Consider the following 18757-nt stretch of genomic DNA (forward strand, 5'->3'; position numbering starts at 1 on the left):
AACGATGAGAAGCGTGCCGCGCGGGCACATGTACTCCCCCGGCAGCTGAAAGCATGTCCCTCGTCCTCTACGTGGACGGCTCACTTCCCAAGCACTGCAGCAAGGCTGTGGCCGCCATCACGACCATCGACAAGCTGGTGACCAGCGCGTCGGTACGGACGACGGGCCCCAGCCAAGCAGAAGAGGTGGCCATCTCTCTCGCCCTCACGCACGGGGACGTGCAGACGATCGTCACGGACTCCAAGGCGGCTTACGCCAACTACCGCAAAGGGACCGTCTCCCACGCTACCCTAGCAATTCTCGCAGCCAATCGGGACGAGGCGTACAGCCCGTGTGGATTCGGGCACACTCGACAGTGGGAGGCAACGCCCTTGCCGTCCACTACGCCTGCGAACTAGCAGACCGGGCCGACGACGAGACGTTGCTGCCGCCCCCAATTACGAGCTACCGGGAGATTACCCGGCTATACAGGAGCGCCAGGTGCAGGCCACCCGGGCCGCACCGGCAACTCGAACACAAACAGCAGACGAACGTTCGCCGCGCGCAAGCGGGTCACTGGCGCACCCAGCTTTATTGCACAAGATGTTCCCGGCAGAACACGACCGCATCTGCCCGTTCTGCAAAAAGACTGAAATCACTCTGCCGCAAATACTGGCGGACTGCACTCTGCTCAAGAATCCCCTACCTTCCTACCCCTTCTCCTTCCCTCCTACGCGAACGATGGGAGATCCTGATGTCCAGCCCTGACCCGTCGACGCAGCAAGAGCTTGCGTTCAGTGGACAGGAGCTATTGCACTTGTAGGGGACTCGTGAATAGGGTTCCACCCAGTTTGACGCCTGTGGGTGTCACCTGAAATGGGCTCAATAAAAGTTGTTTTTCTCTCTCTATTATGCAGTCCCAAAACACGTCCTTAATAGTCACCCTGTTCCCGCGAATACCAAATCAGTTCCATCTACAAGATAAATTTCGTCCGACGATATTGTGGTCGTAAGCAATATTTCCCGACATACGGAATAAAAAAAAAGTGACACACGAAATAAAAAAACGTTGTTAATGAACATGACAGATCAGCCGATAATCGGTTCCTAATTATTTGCCCCCCAAGTTTTTAACTGTAACTTCGCGCTCACAGCTTCCCTGCTACTTGGCCAAGGAGTAACAAAAAGATAAAGAGCAAAAGCGTTTGCGTATTGAAAACCAGCTGTGTTTCATGGCGATGAGGTCATTGTGCAAAGAAAACGTTTTGGGGCGCTCAAGCACGCAAGACGGGAAAAATACGGCACAGCAGGACTCCGAACTAAAATTTTGGTTGCCCATAAGCGCGGAATAAATGCGGCCTGAACGGCTAGAAAACCCCCACGGCTCAATAAAAACGACGAAGAAAGATTTCCCGTCGCCCGGAACTATTGTATGTTATGCGCTTGTCGCCACAGAATGTGTGGCCGCCGCGTCATTCGTGATCGATGGCAGCAGACAGCATGATGACCGCAAGGCAACAGACACAAAAACGCGACAACATATAACTACCTCTTAGCCGCCTTATCCCCAGTTAGACAGCCGCCTGTGGCCCCTAATGGTATCCCTAGCCGCGGTCAACTTTATAATATACCTCTACCTTTATAATATAACTTTATAACTTTATAATATACCTCTACCAACCAACGGTTTTTTCGTGTGCCCAGCAAAATACTCCGGCGCATGCGTCGTTTGGCACGTGCCATCGGAAAATGAATATCGCGGTGTGCCTCCTTCTGGACGCACCAGCCAGCTGGTTCCCCTTGCGGGTGCGCCGTGTCACTGGGCGCCCTAAAACTTCAACGAAAATGAGAGTGATCCGGCGCGCATAAGAAATGAAATACAAAGAAATGTAGCCCGCCCATTGACTGCGGCGCGTTCTTAGCAAATAAATGTGCACAGGGAGCGCGCTATACGCTTTCGCGTTCCACTCTTAATGGCGAAGCTTAAATAATAAAAACAAATCAACGAACAAAAGTAGATTAGTAAGTAATGAATAATAAGTAATAAAATGAAAACTAAAACAAAAAAGAAAATAAGACATTCAATAAACACATAAATAAAACAAAAACAAATGAAGGAAAGAAAGAAGAATGTAGAAAAAAAGGCAGGAAAGTTAACCCGGCTAGAGCCTAGTTTGCTATCCTGCACGTGGGAAAGGGGGAAATGGGCAAAAAAGAGAGAGGAAAAAAAAACAGGAAAAGTTGGACCAGACACGTATGCCCAGCACTGAGGCACTGACAGGGATTGACACAGTAGGCGTTCAGTCAATAGCCTAGTGTTCAAGTTCGTTGCCCGTAGAAAGCGTAATAGTTCCTTAGTCGCCTTCTGAGTGGATGACTGAGAAGGCCAGTGGCACAGAATCTTCTGCTCCGAAAATGGCCGCCGAGAGTCTAAGTTCCTCAGTGCTGATGACAGCTTCCTCCTTGCAGGCGAGTAGCGTGGGCATTCGCATAAAACGTGGCGTATCATCTCTGATGTGCCGCACGTTTTGCACTCCGCCCTTGCTGCCATTCCTATTAAGTACGAGTAAGCATTTCTGAATGCCACCCCCAGCCAGAGACGGCAAAGAAGAGTTGCGTCAGACCGTGGGAAGCCTAGTGGAAGGTGACGTTGCAGGTGCAGGTCAAAGGCACCAATGCGTGCACATGTGAAATCTTCTGGAGATTATTGGGAGATAGCTGTTTCCCGGGCAAGAATGCGGAGGGCCCTAGCTGCGTCCGTCCTAGACAATGGGATGAGTACAGTTGTCGCTGTTTGATGCGCCAGCCGGGCGGCAGCGTCCGCACTTTCGTTGCCGACAATGCCGCAGTGGCTAGGAAGCCACTGTAGGGTGACATCATGACCCGCCTGGGCAGCACGATCGTACACAATTGTTATTTCTGTCAGGAGCTGTTCGTAAGGTTCCCGGCATAGCGCTGACAGGAGTGACTGAAGTGCAGGCTTCGAATCACAGAAGATAGCCCATCTGCGGCACGAACTTTGCTCTATGGTGTGAAGAGCGCTACGGATGGCCGTAAGTTCTGTAGCCATGGATGTTTTAAGATTGGCTACCTTGAATTTGCTGCATAGTGACAGTCGTGGTATAACAACAGCTCCGGCAGAACCCGACGATGTTACCGAGCCATCAATGTATACAGGGGTTCGGTCACTGTATTTCTCGTGCATGTACGTCAAAGCGAGCTGTTGCAGGGCCGGAATGGGAATATCACGTTTTTTTGTCACTCCTGGGATATCTAGGCACAGTCGGAGCTGCATCACACACCACAGCGGAAAGAGCGGTCTCATCGCCGGCGTGTAGTTCGATGGAATGCTGGTGTTGTGGGCAGCTACTACCCTTGCGAACGACGCCCGGGGACGGGTCGCTGGTATTCCCGCGAGGTGATGATCAGGTAGACGGGCGAGGTGACTGATATGTGTCCTGAGTATATCAACGTCCACAAAGGTTGCCAAAGAGTGATTTCGAGCCAGGGCAATGGTCGCTGCTGTGGGCGTACATCGTGGTAGGCCAAGACAGGTTCGCAGGGCCTGAGCTTGTATGCCCTGAAGTGACCGAGTGGTTGTGCGGCACGCTCCAGAAAGGACAGGGGCACTGTATCGCAGACAGACCAAGAACAGCGCGTTGTAGAGCTGTAACATAAACTTCAGTGGTGTTCCCCACGTCTTGACTCCGATGAGTTTGAGCACATGCACCACTGCAGAGAGCCTCTTCTTTAGAACGTTAACATGAGCGCTCCAAGAAAGGCCACTGTCGACAACTATGCCGAGAAACTTGTGATTTGTTACATGAGACACCCTTTCTCCATTAATATACAAAGGGTATGCATACATAGGCTTTCGTGTAAACGGAAGCACGGCGCATTTGCTGCTGGATATTTCCAACCCTTGTCCTTGTAGATATGAGGTCGTCAGGTCTGCCGCATTTTGCAGTCGGGTGAGCACATGCCGACGAGTCACGCCATCTGCCCAAACACATATATCGTCGGCGTATAGCGACACGTGAACCCTCTTTGGAAGGCGAGAAATCAGGCCAATTAGTGTAAGGTTGAACAGTGTCGGGCTCAGGACGCCTCCTTGGGGAACACCACCCGTCTGCAGTCATAACAAAAAATGACCTCTCTCTTAGGTAGTTCCGTATCCACTGGTAGACCCGGCCACCGAGCCCCACAGCCTGCAGTACTTTAAGAATCGCATCGTGCTCCACGTTATCGTAGGCCCCTTTAACGTCGAGGAACAACGCAGCACATATCCGCTTCGCACTTTTCTGCTGCTGCACAAAAGTCACCAAATCAATAACGCAGTCAATAGATGAGCGTCCACGACGGAATCCAGCCATGACATCAGGATAGACATTGTAACGCTCGAGGAACCACTCCAGACGTGCGAGATTGATTCGCTCCATCAGCTTTCCAACGCAACTTGCAAGTGCAATTGGTCGGTATGCCATTGTGTCCAGCATAGATTTTCCGGGCTTCAGGGGCGGGACGAGGCGGCTGGTCTTCCATTTTTGAGGAACGGAACCGTCACACCATAGGTCGTTGAAATACATAAATAAATAATATGAACATAAATGAAAATGAGAAAAAAGACAAGTAACATATGAGTGCAAATAAATAAAGCGTGGAATAAAATAAATGAAAATAAAAAACAAATTGGAAATGAGTAAACATAAAAAATAAATACAAAATACTATTAATACAAATGAAAGAAAATTGGGAAGACTACGCATTGCGCGCAAAGCTTCGCAGGTCATCCATCCACCTTCACAGAGTGAAATGGCTCATCAATGTTTTTATCTTCATCGCCGCTGCTCTTTGGGTGCTGCACGACACAGAAGGTAGCCCGTGGGGATTTTCATTATCCCCTAAAACAAACAAACATGCTGTAACAAGAAAAGTTACGAGCACAAGATCCTCAGATACTGCTGTGCGGTCACAGCAGTTTATGGTAAACTAGCCGTAGTTCCCGGCTATGCCCGCGTATGTAAGTACACATCACAATGGGTATAACCCATACTGAGTACACCGTTAAGGGCGTTATTTTCCCCAAATCTAGATTCGCCTCAATAGGTAGAGTTTTGAACAAAGTCTGAAATTACCTCTAAGGCATAAAATTACCTCGAAGAATTTCCGAAACAATCGTTTTTGTCTTTGAGTGAAACTGTATACCAATACCCCTCTCCAGTACAAATTGCTGAATCGTGTACGGCGTCCGTACACGAAAGCACACAGAATACGCTTTTCGGAAAAGCCAACGAATGCTTTGTAGCTCTCAGTATAACATACGATTTTTAAATGCGAAAGCCTGATATGCCCTGTTGGGCGAACAACCGGCGTTGTTGTTGAAGTTGTTGTTATCATCCTGCACAAAAAAATGGCCGTCGCTGAAAAAAGTAAATAAAAAACACATTTCCGAGCGATCGGGTATCGAACCTCGGCCTCCAGAGTATGAGCCGAGTGCATTACCGCCGCGCCACAACAACTTTTTATTTATTCTTTCTTGCCGGACTTCGACATACACAAACGCAACACATTGCAACACAAGACAAGACGAGTTATTACAAAGCCAAAATCAGGTTCTTCCGGATGGTTTTGTCGTTAAAAAGTCATTTCAGTGCGGTCAGTGGTTCCACGCGTGCCAACCATTCAGACACATAGTCTCGGACTTTAAGCCCTTCAACATAAAGCGTCACACTCTCACGAAAGAACTATCGCGTCGGCCTAGTATCCACATCACCGTGAAGCCATGCCATGCGCGCCCTTTAAATACTGTATACAGGCCCAGTAGCATTAGCACATCGTACGGCTCACCCCCTTCACTTTCCGTTGGGAGGTACCGAATGCCGTGTGGATTCAACGAAAATTCTTTGTGGAGTGTTCGCTGTAGGACGCCCCAAAAGTGGACTGCCATCCAGCAGTGTATGAACACGTGGTCTATTGTTTTTGGTTTCTTGCAACTTGTGCAGTCTGTACCCCACATAACTTCAAACCCCTTATCTTGAAGCCATGTTTGAACTGTGAGTGTCCCGGTATGGAGTTTAAAGAAGAAAGACTTCGCCCCACCCTGAACTCGCTTCGTTTTGACCCTTTTAAGAACAGCTTGCCCTGGGCCTGCAATGTACAATGTTCTGTACCGTGGCACAAGAAATAGGTTATCACATAAGTCCTTGTACAACTTTTTACGGGAAATGTCGCTCACCCACTGTACTGAAAAGCGTGCCTTTAGAAATCGTACCGCCAGCACGATTTCTCTAAAATACCCGAAAATTCTCCCGTCCATCCTTCTTGTTGACACCACAAAATGCGGTAGCACTTGACCTAAGCGCACCTAACACACGGTTCTTAAAAAATGGTCGCTTGTGTCCCCCAAAAATAGAAACCGATTACCTAACTGGCGCACGAACAAATGCGCCAGTCCCAGTCCACCGTCTCGTACACGTCTAAAGAGGTTTGTTCTTGCACACCTTTCCCACGTCGACGACCATATAAACACTGCAAATATCTGGTGAAATTTCTGAATATTCATACGTGAGCAATGCATCACTTGCATTACAAGCCATAACTTTGAAACAAAAAAATAAATTGCACACAGTTGCCCTGGCAAACATCGACAAGTTTATCCCTTTCCACTTTTCCCCTCTATCCCGTATTTGCTGTGCTTGCGCACACCAGTATGGATCACTATCCCTGTAGTTCTCGAGGGGTGTTCCAAGATAGTTGACCGGTTTTTTTTCCCAACTGACAACTTAAAATAAGCCTGGTGTCATCAGCCAACTGCCACGCCAGAACCCCAGGCACTTGGATGAGTTCACGATACTGCCTGAAACCATACTAAACGCTTTAACATCCTCTATAGCAATAGTGACACTTCCTTTGTTTTTGCAGAATAGTGCGCTGTCGTCGGCGTAGGCTAACAATTTGACTTTAGATTGGTGTAGCTTAAAACCACGGATTCGCTCGTTTCCCATTCTTTTCGAACACATCTCGGTGCAAAGACAAAAAAGGGGGGGGAAGGGGGGGGGGTGGGGGGGGGCTTGAGGGCAGCCCTGGCGCACCGAACTGAACCTACATTACATACCCCAAAATAAAAAAAATAAAATCTCGTGCGCGTGCACACATTCGAACGCTTTCACGGGGTCGAGTTGAAAAACTGCGACCCCGTCACGTGTAGCGTCGCAACACTCTACTACGCAACTAGCTTTATGTATATTAGTAAATATTGTACGGCCCCTTGATACCACATGTCTGGTGTGGTCCGATTTGTTGCTGAATTACTGTTTGTGTTCTCTGGGCAAGCACTTCCATGAAAATTTTATAGTCTACATTGGCGAAGGAAATGGGGCGGTATGATGTAACTTGCTTGAGTTTTTCTGCGTTCTCGGTTTTCGGTATCAGTATCGTGTGTTCCTCGCTTAAGCACGTTGCTAAAGACTTTAGTTTGAAGGCCTCGTTTAACGGTGCGGCTAACAGAGGGGCTAACACGCCTTCAAATGCTTTATAGAAAGCCATGCTTAACCCATCTGTGCCAGGCGACGAGCCCGGGTTCAAGTTTTGGAGAGCTTTTTTTTACTTCAGCGGTTATTTCCTGTACTAATCTGTGTTTAGTTTCATCATCCAGTTGGGGTAATGCACTAACAAATTCTTTTTTAAAACCCTCAAATCAACCTTTCTGCGACCAAACAGTTGTTGGTAGAATTCAAAAAAACGCATGCTCGATGTCCTCTTTCTGTCTCACTACTCGGCCTTCCCAATCTATCTCGCTTATCAGGTTACGTCGAGCATGCGCCTTTTCTAAGCAAAGCGCCCGCTTGGCGGGCGTTTCGCCTGCGGCTAAATGATCCGCTCTTGCGCGCACAAGTGCACCGCGGTGGCGGTCTGCATCCAGCACCTCTAGTTTTTGTTTCATTTTTTGAATGTCATCTTTAAATAGACCTGGCGCTTTGCACTCTTCACCAATAAGCCTTTCCAAGTTTGATCGCAGCGTATTTTCTTGAAGCTTTTGCTCATATCTAATACAACTAGACCTTTCAATAGCCTTAGTTTTATGCTTTGCTTACACATCTCCCATTTCCCGCCTATGCAATATTTATGCGGTTCTATTTCTCGGATCCTTTCGTTGACAGTTTTCCTAAAGTCCTCATCATAAACCAGTTTGCTATTTAATTTCCACAAATGCCAATTGAAGGAGTTGTTTTGCTTTTGATATCCTAGTGTTCACACTACGAGGCAATGGTGGGAAATAGGATATAGGTTTTACAATATAGTCTTCACATTTCTCAATAAGACCAAATGGGACGTATATTCGGTATAATCTGGTGTGGCTCGTACATTGAAAATGCGTGTACGGTACTTTCCTTCCTCGAACACGTTGCAAGGCGTGGAACAAGAGTTACCCTAGTACGAGCTCGCTGACGACAACTCGCGTGACGCGTGAGTAGGGAATGTGCACACCAGCCACGTAGAACTACGATTCTGCGGAAGGGGGGGGGGGTCTGGAAGTGTCGCAGTTGTTTGTTGTAGTTATTCGCGCCAAAAGACGAAGTTTTTTGATAAGTAGACAGCTCTCCACGGGGTCCTTACTTACCCCCGTGTTAGCTAGGTACGTGTGCCCCAGTGTTTATGAAAGTGATGTGTGCAAACTGTGTGCGAAGGAGAGAGCCACCGCAGCTCACATCCTGTGGTACTGCAGAGTGAACACAAGAGAAGCAAGCAAGATGACGACGTTGCCACCGGAAATTGAGGCGGCGATAAAGACCCTACGATCGAGAAGCACAGCTCCAGGCCGTGCAGGAGGTCTCTGCCGCTCTGGAAAGGCAGCTACCGAGCGAAACTGAGGGGAAGGGGGGAAGCACCTCCAGGAAGGTGGCGGCGGCCCTCTTGACCCGAAGGAGTAGCGAGTGAGCAAGGCCTCGAGCAGCGCGACCCCAAAGATAGACGTCGTTGCCGCATCGCGGTGAAGACCCGTCTTTCCAGTGGGGCGACATATAGTGGGGAGACATTGCCTAGAGAATATTTAGGTCGGATAGCTCACAGCGAGGAGGTGCTCAGGGTTTCTCTTCTACGTGCTACACAGTCAACAGACGGGTAACACTAAAATCCGCAGCCGAATAGAATACATAAAACACGCTTCCCGTGGTTCGCATCGAACCCGGGACCCTCTGATTATAAGACCAACTTCTATCTTAATGAACTATTTTTTCACCCTGGTTCGTAGCGCATACGTTGGCTTTCGGCTTGGGAACACTTTGTAGGCGGCCCAGTTTGGGAGAGATGTCAAAGTCTGCACACGACCCCCTCCGGGCCTGCACTCATGGAAGATGTCCATCGGTATTACCAAAATATATGTGAAGTGCAATAGACGGGTCTGAGGCGTAGGCAGAGGGGCCGCAAGATGTGGTATTTCAAAAGACCTGTACCACGAGTTGAAGCTGCGCGAAATTTTTGTTTGTAAAATGTCCCTCCTGCGAAAAACACGTCCTGAGCAAGCAGACGTCCAGTAACAGCGTGACTCGTGGGCATTTAGGGGTGTCCTTTAATTTAGGGCTGGTTTGTTTTCGAGGTCCGCACGGGCCGAGCATACGCGACCTACTTTGCGCATCTACAGATCGTGCGGCAACGACCAAATCACCCGGCGTTTTATACCGCTTCCGTGTGCCCAGTGCCCCGCTTTATATTCGTGAGAGTTTGTGAATTATCTGCGAACCTGAATGGTTTAGGCAGCAACAAACTATGGCAGCAAAAGGATCAGATAACGCAACGCAGTCACCGAACTTTGTGATGTGGCTGAATAGAAATTCGACCTTGCCGGCCCCGCCATCCTCGGCAGGAAACGAACTGGAAAAAAGAGGTTTTTATTTATTCCTGGCATATCCAGAGAAATAACCAAAGCATTTATCGCTCGCGTTGAACACTGCCGTCTTTCTGCATGGGGTGCGTTATGGAGCGATGGGGCTTTTTAATTGATCGACCGCTCTGAATGTATACACGACGCCACTGCATTGCGGCCCCCGTCACTAGTGAAAACGGTACCTAACTGGTATCGCAACCTCGGGCTCTCCGTTCTCGGTACGATTGGTTTTATATAATTATGCTTCGTGTCATTGTTGCATATACTTAACTGACCAGCCAAGAAAGAAGTTGTTACAGTGAAGAATTTTACTTCGTATTGGGCATGGTTTGCACGGATTTATCTGCAAAAAATAGTTGTCACTTACGTAACGCATACGCGGCAAATGCTATACTAATCTTCATGAGTGGCGCATCCCATCTCCTCCTGTCGGCCTTTTTGTGCCCCAGCTTTATTGCACACGTCAGCTATAGATCATATAGGAATACGATAAAACAACATAAGTAGGTTACTGTGTTGGCGCGGCCGACGTTGACAAATACTTTATGAGCGCGATATAACACCCTGAAAAAAAATGTCACTGGCTACGCTATTCATTCTCTGGAAAAAGTGTGTTGGTGTTATGAAATTTTTGAATAAAATTCCAATAATAAATGAAATTTATGTACCTAATACTGGAATTATATATTTGCTTAGAAAGAATTTTGTTTAAATTTGCGCTTTTTGCCTTGTATAAAAAGTACAGTTTTGCTGCAGTTTTTAGCAACTGGTTGTACCCGCTGAAAATTTAAAACCTGTTATGACTATAATTACCCAGGTATAAAAGTTTATTGTTTCTTAATATTTAGCTTTTTATAAAGTTTATATTTAATAAATACCTTACCAAATTTAGCGCAATAATTCTTTTGTATTTTTCTAACTGTCGCTATGTTATTGTTCTGATTGCGTTTGGAGTATTGTGTGTGGCAGCAGGCCTCGAAACTATTTTTGCAGTTCAGTGCATTAAGCGAGATTTTGTCAGGTGGTTGATTTAAATAACAGGACCATTAAATGTTCTAATTGCGTTTGTATTTTCGTGTGGTAACAGGCCTCCAAACTATTTTTGCAGTTCAGTGCATTAACTGAGATTCAGGCAGGTGGCTGTTGATTTAAATAACAGGGTATTTATGTTCACACTGAAATGTAATTCACGGTAACCTTATCAAAACAAGGCCCATGTTATGCACCATTTCCAACGTTTTTAGGATGCGACATCTCAAAAGGGGGGCCAGGGAACTGGATTTTATGAATCTTTGGTAGTTGCATTGAGGTGCAATATCAGACATAGTTACCTGCCCTCATAAAGAAGTTCGCGTTCACACAGGATTGCCTATGCTTATGAATTTCAGCTTGTTCATTATTGTGATTTTACTTTCATTATAAAAGGGCACAGGAACATTTGTACACACAAATTTGCCCCATGCCAAGTCCAAATAGTGTCTACTGCTCTGACAGAGTGTCTCGCAATTAAATTGGTCTTAGTGCAAGAACACGCATCGGTAACGTACAAAATCTATCGAGGAAAGTGCTAATATAAACTCTTAGGCGATGAATACGCTCTTGTGTGTAACTTTAGAGCCATGATCTCCCATTGTCCGTCACATGGTCTGACAGTTATCGGATTTATTGTCCACATTCTAGAAGAGGGTTGATCATTGGAAAATTATTCAAGTTCACAATTATGTATCTTATATCGCTTGAACTTAAAAAATCCCGTCGGAGCAAAATGCACACTTGAGTTGTCCGATTTCCTACTTTGACTCGGCGACTTCAGCCAGAATGGGTGTAGAAATTATTTCTGGGAAAGCACTTTCTTCACACAAGAAGGTTTCTTAAAAAAGGCGTCTTACGTCGCATAGTGAGAATTAGGCAAACGTGACTGGGCTCCTGAACAGATGCTCATCAAGCTCCGCCGAAAACTTAGCGCGCCTGTACGCTCTCCGAAGCGGGGCAGGCGCTTGGAGAACGGTCGGCAATGGGCGCCACGGCTTCAATTTGTAACGGAACTATCCCAATTTGTCGCGCCCATTTCCTCAATACTGTTCCACATTTGTTGCAGACGGTCAGAGTCTTGGTGGGGGTACACAAGGCTGCCAGGCTTACTGGCGCATCGATGGACCGACAACTGAGTCCAAAGTCTACTGATGGCTGTACCTCGAAATAGATGGACAGACAGTGTGCAGACATATAGACAAAAATATATATAGACAAAACAACAATTACGCGTTAGGTAGCCCTAAGAATATTCAAATTTATAGAAATCCATTACACAGCCCGGCTGCGTCTTTATTAGCTGTAGGATTGCTAGAAAGTAACCGAGAAATGAAGAATAATAAATGAGTCAGTGAGAGCTGCCCTGCTTATATGCGTGGAATCCTGTCCCCGACGTGCCGTTTTAAAACGAATCCAGGAGTTAAATTCACAATTCTTTGCCACATGAACATTTTTTGTTGGCACCTCGATGTTATGTCAGCGATTTCGATTATTACAAGATAAAAACGGCAATATACCGAACTGAAAAATCTCTGTGTGCTTCCGAAGCCCACTTATTAGAACCGTGAAGAAGTCACAGACAACCACAACAAAAATATGACCACCAGAATAGCCCGTTCATGCGTCTTTTCAGGAATATGTTACCCGTAGGGTGCTTCCCTATGGCGTGCCAAATTAACAAAACGTTTTTAACTTGTCAGCATTCGAAAGCTCACCAAGGAATGTAATGCTTACTACACAATCATGTAGTGTCTAAAAACACGTTTTGAGTAGTCCCTCTTTGTTTTTTTCAGCGCATGTTCGTACCAACGCAATTTTTTTCAGTTCACAAGTGTGATAACCACTGCAATACACTAACATTCCCAGTCAATGCTTTTTGTTATTTTTGGCGAGTACAGCTTGTATAACTGTTGCTCCATATCCCTGCAGAGAACGGTCGAAACAAAGAGCAGTGAAACATCGAAAGCTAGAGTACTGAAGAATTGCGGGAGGATTTTTATAGGGGCGTTATTTGTTCGCGAATCAAAAACTTGCCAGTGTGCTTCTTCCTTTATGATGGCCGGTGGAAATAATGACCGATTCTCTGTGCTTGAATTAAGCAGTAGCTCCTTGTTCAGTAATCGGTGTCAAAATAGATTTTTTTAATAATTGCTGGTGTTTTCCCTTCAAAAAGATGTTATCTGTACCATTCATTTTTCTCTATATCTTTTAGTTATTTACGTTTACTCATGGGTCAGCAAACGGACTTTGGGTTTCTCCTATTCTCAGACAACGATTTCATTCACAAGCGCGGATGTTGCTATCAGGTGGGTGGGGGGGTGACAGGGACTCCGGAACTATTTTGGGAGTGGGGGGGCAAGTACTGCCGTATTTTTCATTATCATCATCATCATCATAATCAGCTTGTCTACTCCCACTGCAGGGCAAACGCTTCTCCCATAGCTCTCCAATTAACCCTGTCCTGTGCTAACTGCGACCAATTTATACCCGCAAGCTTCTTGATCTCGTCTGTCGGCTTTGTACGTTTTGTTTTCTGTTTATTTCTCATATTTGGCCATTTTATATATTTTTATTTTATTATTTTATTAATTGGTATTATTTTATTGACGTCTATTATTTTTTGTTTAAATTTATTCGTATTTATATCACATGTTTGTATCCTCGTTTATTCTGCATTGGTATACACTAAAATAGTTTCAGAAGTAAGGAATGCTTGTGCAGACTGCGCAAATGATGAAACGGGTTCGAAAGCTGGAAAAACATGTTTTTTTAATATTTCAGCATTCGCTCCTGTAGTGAAGTAAATTTGAACGGGCGAAACTCCAGAAATGTTACAATAAACAAGAAAGTAGACACTATAGTTACAAAGCTATTAGCGCTGATAGACGAGCTTCATGGCTGGCACGGGAGGGACAGGGCAGGGGAGGCTCTCAAAGGTGGCCGAAGGTTGAGGTTCGTTCTGCCGTTCTACACACAAACCCTCTCATAACATCATCCAATTGCAGTTCTGCAGCTCTCTTCTTGGGCACGTGGAGCAGAAGGTGTGTCAGCCTCCTCTGCGTCATTCGATTGCGTAAAAATGTTTTCACTCGCCTCAGAGCACTGAAAGATCGCTCTCCTGAAGCAGCTGACGCAGGCACAGAAAACAGGAGTTGCAAGTACCAGACAACCTGGTCCATCATCTGTCGTAGATCTGCAGACTTGCCCTGCAGTATCTGTAGAATGCGTTCACTTGCGGCCGGACCCTCGTCACGCAGGAGAGTTGCGCTGAAAGCCTACTGATGTCAAAATCTCCAGCGTGTACTCCTAAAAGATCATTTAGGTCGTCTGCCGCGAAGTATCGACCTTCAGCAGCGTCGGCGAAAATGCGCTCGAGGCCAATCAGCTGCTCCATGCCAGGCTGTTCGAATCGCCGTCGGATCTCCTTGGTAATACGATCGATAGCGGCAAAAAACACTTTTCTCTGTGACGACTTGGTGTCAAGCGCTGCAGACTCCTGAGGCTTGTCTGTGAACTGAAGCCTTCTGGGCGGCTGCAAAACTCTAGGCACACTAGGTTCATTTAGAGCTCTCTTGCACTTGAGTTTGTGCGCTGCCATAGGACGTCAAATGATGCGTCAGACCGTAACTTTGCCTAGCGGTCACAAAGGGCTTCTGCTGCTTCTTTGGCTCCTGCAGCGCGGTAAACTGGGCATTGAATAATACTCGCTAATTGCTCGCATGGGCCAAACAGTGCTATAGAAAGGCTAATCCCTAGTAAAGTTTCGAACTTCTTTAATACCTTCTCATATCCTTTCATGGCTGTCTTGCTTGTGCCACTTAGAGAGCTTAGAACTTCTAGCAGTTCCTTCAAAGTCGCCTGCACCCTTTCATAGTTCTCAACGAACCTTTCCATTGATTTTACTCTTACTGTCCACCTCGTTGGGCACAGTGGTAACAGTAGGGTGCTTGGCCCGGTACAATCCTGCTCACCTCCATCATTACCCGGAGGAAGTACGACGCTTGAATAAACAGTCTTCCTGTTTTTCGATTCCAGGATTGCATTGGAAACATCCTTTACAATGTTCAGAGCGTCGCCGACGACACCGCAGTTCCTTGCTACCTCCTGGAGTGCTAAGTCTAGGCAGTGGTTGCTGCAGTGCACAAATATTGACCGTGGTTCCGCTTCGGTAATCCTTTTCTGCACGCCAGTAAATCTGCCTGCCATGTTCGCGGCCCCATCAAAACAGTGCCCCCTTAGGTTATGGAAGTTCAAGCCCAGACGCAAAATCATGTCCCTCACGGCTTTATACAAGGTCTCAGCCCTGCTGTCGGGTGCATTGTACATGCCAAGAAATTCCTCGCGAACTTTCAGTGTTATTCCGTCTACCCAACGCACACAAAATGTGAATTGCTCATTCCCTGTTAAGTCAGTAGTACCGTCAGCTATGATTCCATAAAATGGACTGCATTTGATGTCTTTGATGATGTCCCGCTGCACAGTGTGCGCCATGATTTCAATGAGCTCGTTCTGTATGTCGCTGCTGAGCCATTTATCTCGCTGCTCCAGCCATTTCTTCAAAGCAGGCACGTCTTGTGATCGTTCATCTAGCAGGTCAAGAAGATTTCCGTCATCCTTGGTTTGCCCTTGCAAAGCTTGTCCCGTGCGGCATAGGTAGCGCACTGAACTCACTATTGCGCACAGAGCCTGCCTGGCTTCCTCCTGCTGTCTGCTGCTGTGTTGAGATAACAACTGCACTACACGGATTCCCTTTTCTCTGGACAGTTGGCGGCTCGCGGAGAGGCAGTGAAATTGGCTCTTCTCATGGCGCTGACATTTTTCAATACCCTTTTTCCAATTATTGAACCCGTTGCGAATAAAACATTGTTCCACTGCTGCAACGTCTTTTTCTCCTGTTTCCTTGAAGGCTAGTTGACATAAATGGCAAAACACGACGTCGCGTTCGTAGTCCTACGAGAGCCACGTGAATTTCTCAAACCGTGCATATTTAGTCGATCCACACTGTATGAGTCGTTTTTATAATGCGTTGAAAAAAATAGCGAGAAGTGCTAAAAATGCGCGACACGCACCAAAGAGTATGAAAAGCACATGAGTAGCATGGTGGAAAAAAAACATCGCAAAGACGTACCGTCAATATTCGCTGCTCCTTTCGCATGGTCATCTGGTTGACTTTCATGATAGTTGTTTCTTGCTGCCAGCCCAAGCACAAACACGAAGGGTCATTAGAAACACATTAATAATCAAACTGGCGACAAACAAATGTGACGCAATATACCTTGTGAACAGGCGCGTAGCCAGCATTTTTTTTCGGGGGGGGAGGGGGGGGCTAAGGTTCAACCGTCCGCTCGGGGGTTTATAAAGCGCGTTTCGGGTCTCTTATGCTCGTGACGTTGATTATTGTTGTTGTATTTTGCCGTACGCAGTTGTAATCTCGCGCAGATGATACTGGAAGCAATGCACGCACGGGCACCTCGTCCGTGTGTACTTTGTGTGTACTGTGTGTACTTTGAGGAAAGAATGCCACCCACAATGAATCTCCAGGTGGCTCCCTACATATGGTAGCTAGCATGCACACTTGTCCCGGCATTTTTCTGAACGATCGCGTTCAGAAGAGAATTGTAAAGTTCTAATTCAAACATTCATGGCACCGCTCATGTGGAAAAGCCACTAGGGGAAGGTGGCGGGGCAGTGGCAAAAATAATGCAGTTTTTAAAAGATAAGTAAAAGAATAAATACAATGCTATGCGATGTGTAACAAAAAGATACGACGTTCTAGTTAAAAATTGAGGGTGAGACATGTCCATCAACACAAACAAGTGTGAGAAAAACCTCTTACATCGTAAAACAGGTTGTGAAAGAATGTATACGGGCGATGTGTCATGAAAAAAATGCAAAATGCATGTACGAAAACGAAAGCGCAAACAAAGCCATTGAAATAGTTTGTTAGGAAAGGCGATGTCTCTCCGTAGAGGAAATGACAATATTTATACAAAAGAATGTGGAAGTGGTGAAATAGAAACAAGTAAAATGAGGCAAAATAAATGAACTTCAAAATTACTATGAACTCGCGTAAACATCATGAAGTCAACATGCATATATTTCAGAAAAATTGTGCACATTGCCAGCCAACACAAGACATCAGTTACAATGTAAAGTAAGATCAGTTGAAGAAATTGACTTACAGGTCGAGGCATCGCTTGTACGTGGACGCTTTAATGATGAGCTCTCCCAAAACTCGGAGAGGCGTTTCTGTTTTTTAGACATTGCCGTTGTTGCGTCCGGAGAACCTCGGCACTGCCATTTTATAGCACCGTTCCCTAGACTCTTAGGCTAGGGATAAACGCAGCAAAACAAAATTACCCAATCGCAAGAATGAAAATGCCTCTTTCTGCAAAACCGTCCTCGGGAGGGGTTTTGCCATACGGGGATGTGGGGACCGCATGGTACAGTCAACACGGGCACGGCACCCTTGCCGGTTCCTAAGAAACGGGAGAGAGGGGTTCAGGGGTGACACACACAACGAACAGGGGCATCTTTTATTGCGTGCTTATTCCGCAAAACCTCCATGAATTTTGCCCGCGCTCGATACACTTCCAGCTAAAGCACCCATTTGCAGGATACATTGACCCATCACTGTTCTGCCGGCTGGGAGAGCTAATTGGCCACTTATTGTAGCAGTCTGCCGGTGCCTGTGCTGCAGTGTGCTTGTGCTTCACGCAGTGCTGCATAGACAGGGGAAGATTACCTGTCCCCTTTGGAGAATATATCACAGCGCTCTTCAGCAATCAATGACAAGCGTCCCTCTCTTCCCTGCCTCAAATTACTCCAGTGCTTCCTTGCTTTCCCCTCCAAAGCGTGGCGCGCCAATTTTCTCCGCTGTGATGAAGCCTTGCGTTTCCCTTCCCGGCATGTCCGGTGGCACGTAGCATCGCCGAGGAGTGGTATTAGAGAGGGCATTCGTCGCGGTTGGGGGATTAGTTCCGCGGGCCTGCCTTCGCCATGCCCGCGCCTCCTCACCCTTCCGCACGCGCAGGCGCAGACGGGTCTCGGTTAGGGCACAACATATTACAAGAAGCAGGAAAAAGCGGAATGACGCCCAGGCAAGCCCATCTCCCGACGACCTCCCCGCGTCTGCCTTACGTGTACGCCGAAGCGGCAAGCAAGACGATATCCCGAATTCCCAAAAACGAAGGCCCTCTTGTAGCCCACAAAACCATAAGAAAAAGCGCGAGGGGTTATTTGCGAAATTCCTTTGGGCGGTGCCATACCATTTACAGAGGTGAAACGCAAAACTTCCCGGAATGACTCCGCCGACACACAATGGCGTCCTGATGTCAAGCAGCGCAGCCGATTAGCTTAACACTGCGAAACATAAGACCACCGCATATGCCTCGGAAGGGCGCAGGTGATTGACACCGAGAGAAATTATTTCGAGGCATTCTCCTCGAGCCGAGTCGGGGAAAGCTGAATAGTAGTTTTCTTGGTGCTTCCCCCTCCAAGGCCACGCACGACCTTCGGTGCGCCATGGGGAGAAAAAAATTTAAAAAGAAACATTTTCTGTATAACTGCCATTCATGGCCAAATTTAGTCAGTTCTGATAAAGGGAACCTATGAAGCTTCGAAGAGGTATTTGGTTGGAGTATATTTATTTGTTTTCATGTATGTTGTGACCCGACCACACATTGAATTCCTTGAATTCCGTGAATTCCTTGTACAGAAAACTGCAGTTTTCTGTACAAGGAATTCACCTTACAAAAGAAAACGCGTGGCTTTGGCGTCCCTTGCGCTGAGCGTGGTTGGGGCTGAGCTGACCCGAGGGGGCCGTTGCCTGGGGCTGCACCCCTCCGCAATTATTTTGATTGC

The sequence above is a fragment of the Haemaphysalis longicornis genome, unplaced genomic scaffold, assembly GCF_048455015.1.
Source record: "Haemaphysalis longicornis isolate Haplotype H1 unplaced genomic scaffold, Haemaphysalis longicornis Haplotype H1 scaffold_8, whole genome shotgun sequence".
NCBI lineage: Eukaryota > Metazoa > Arthropoda > Arachnida > Ixodida > Ixodidae > Haemaphysalis > Haemaphysalis longicornis.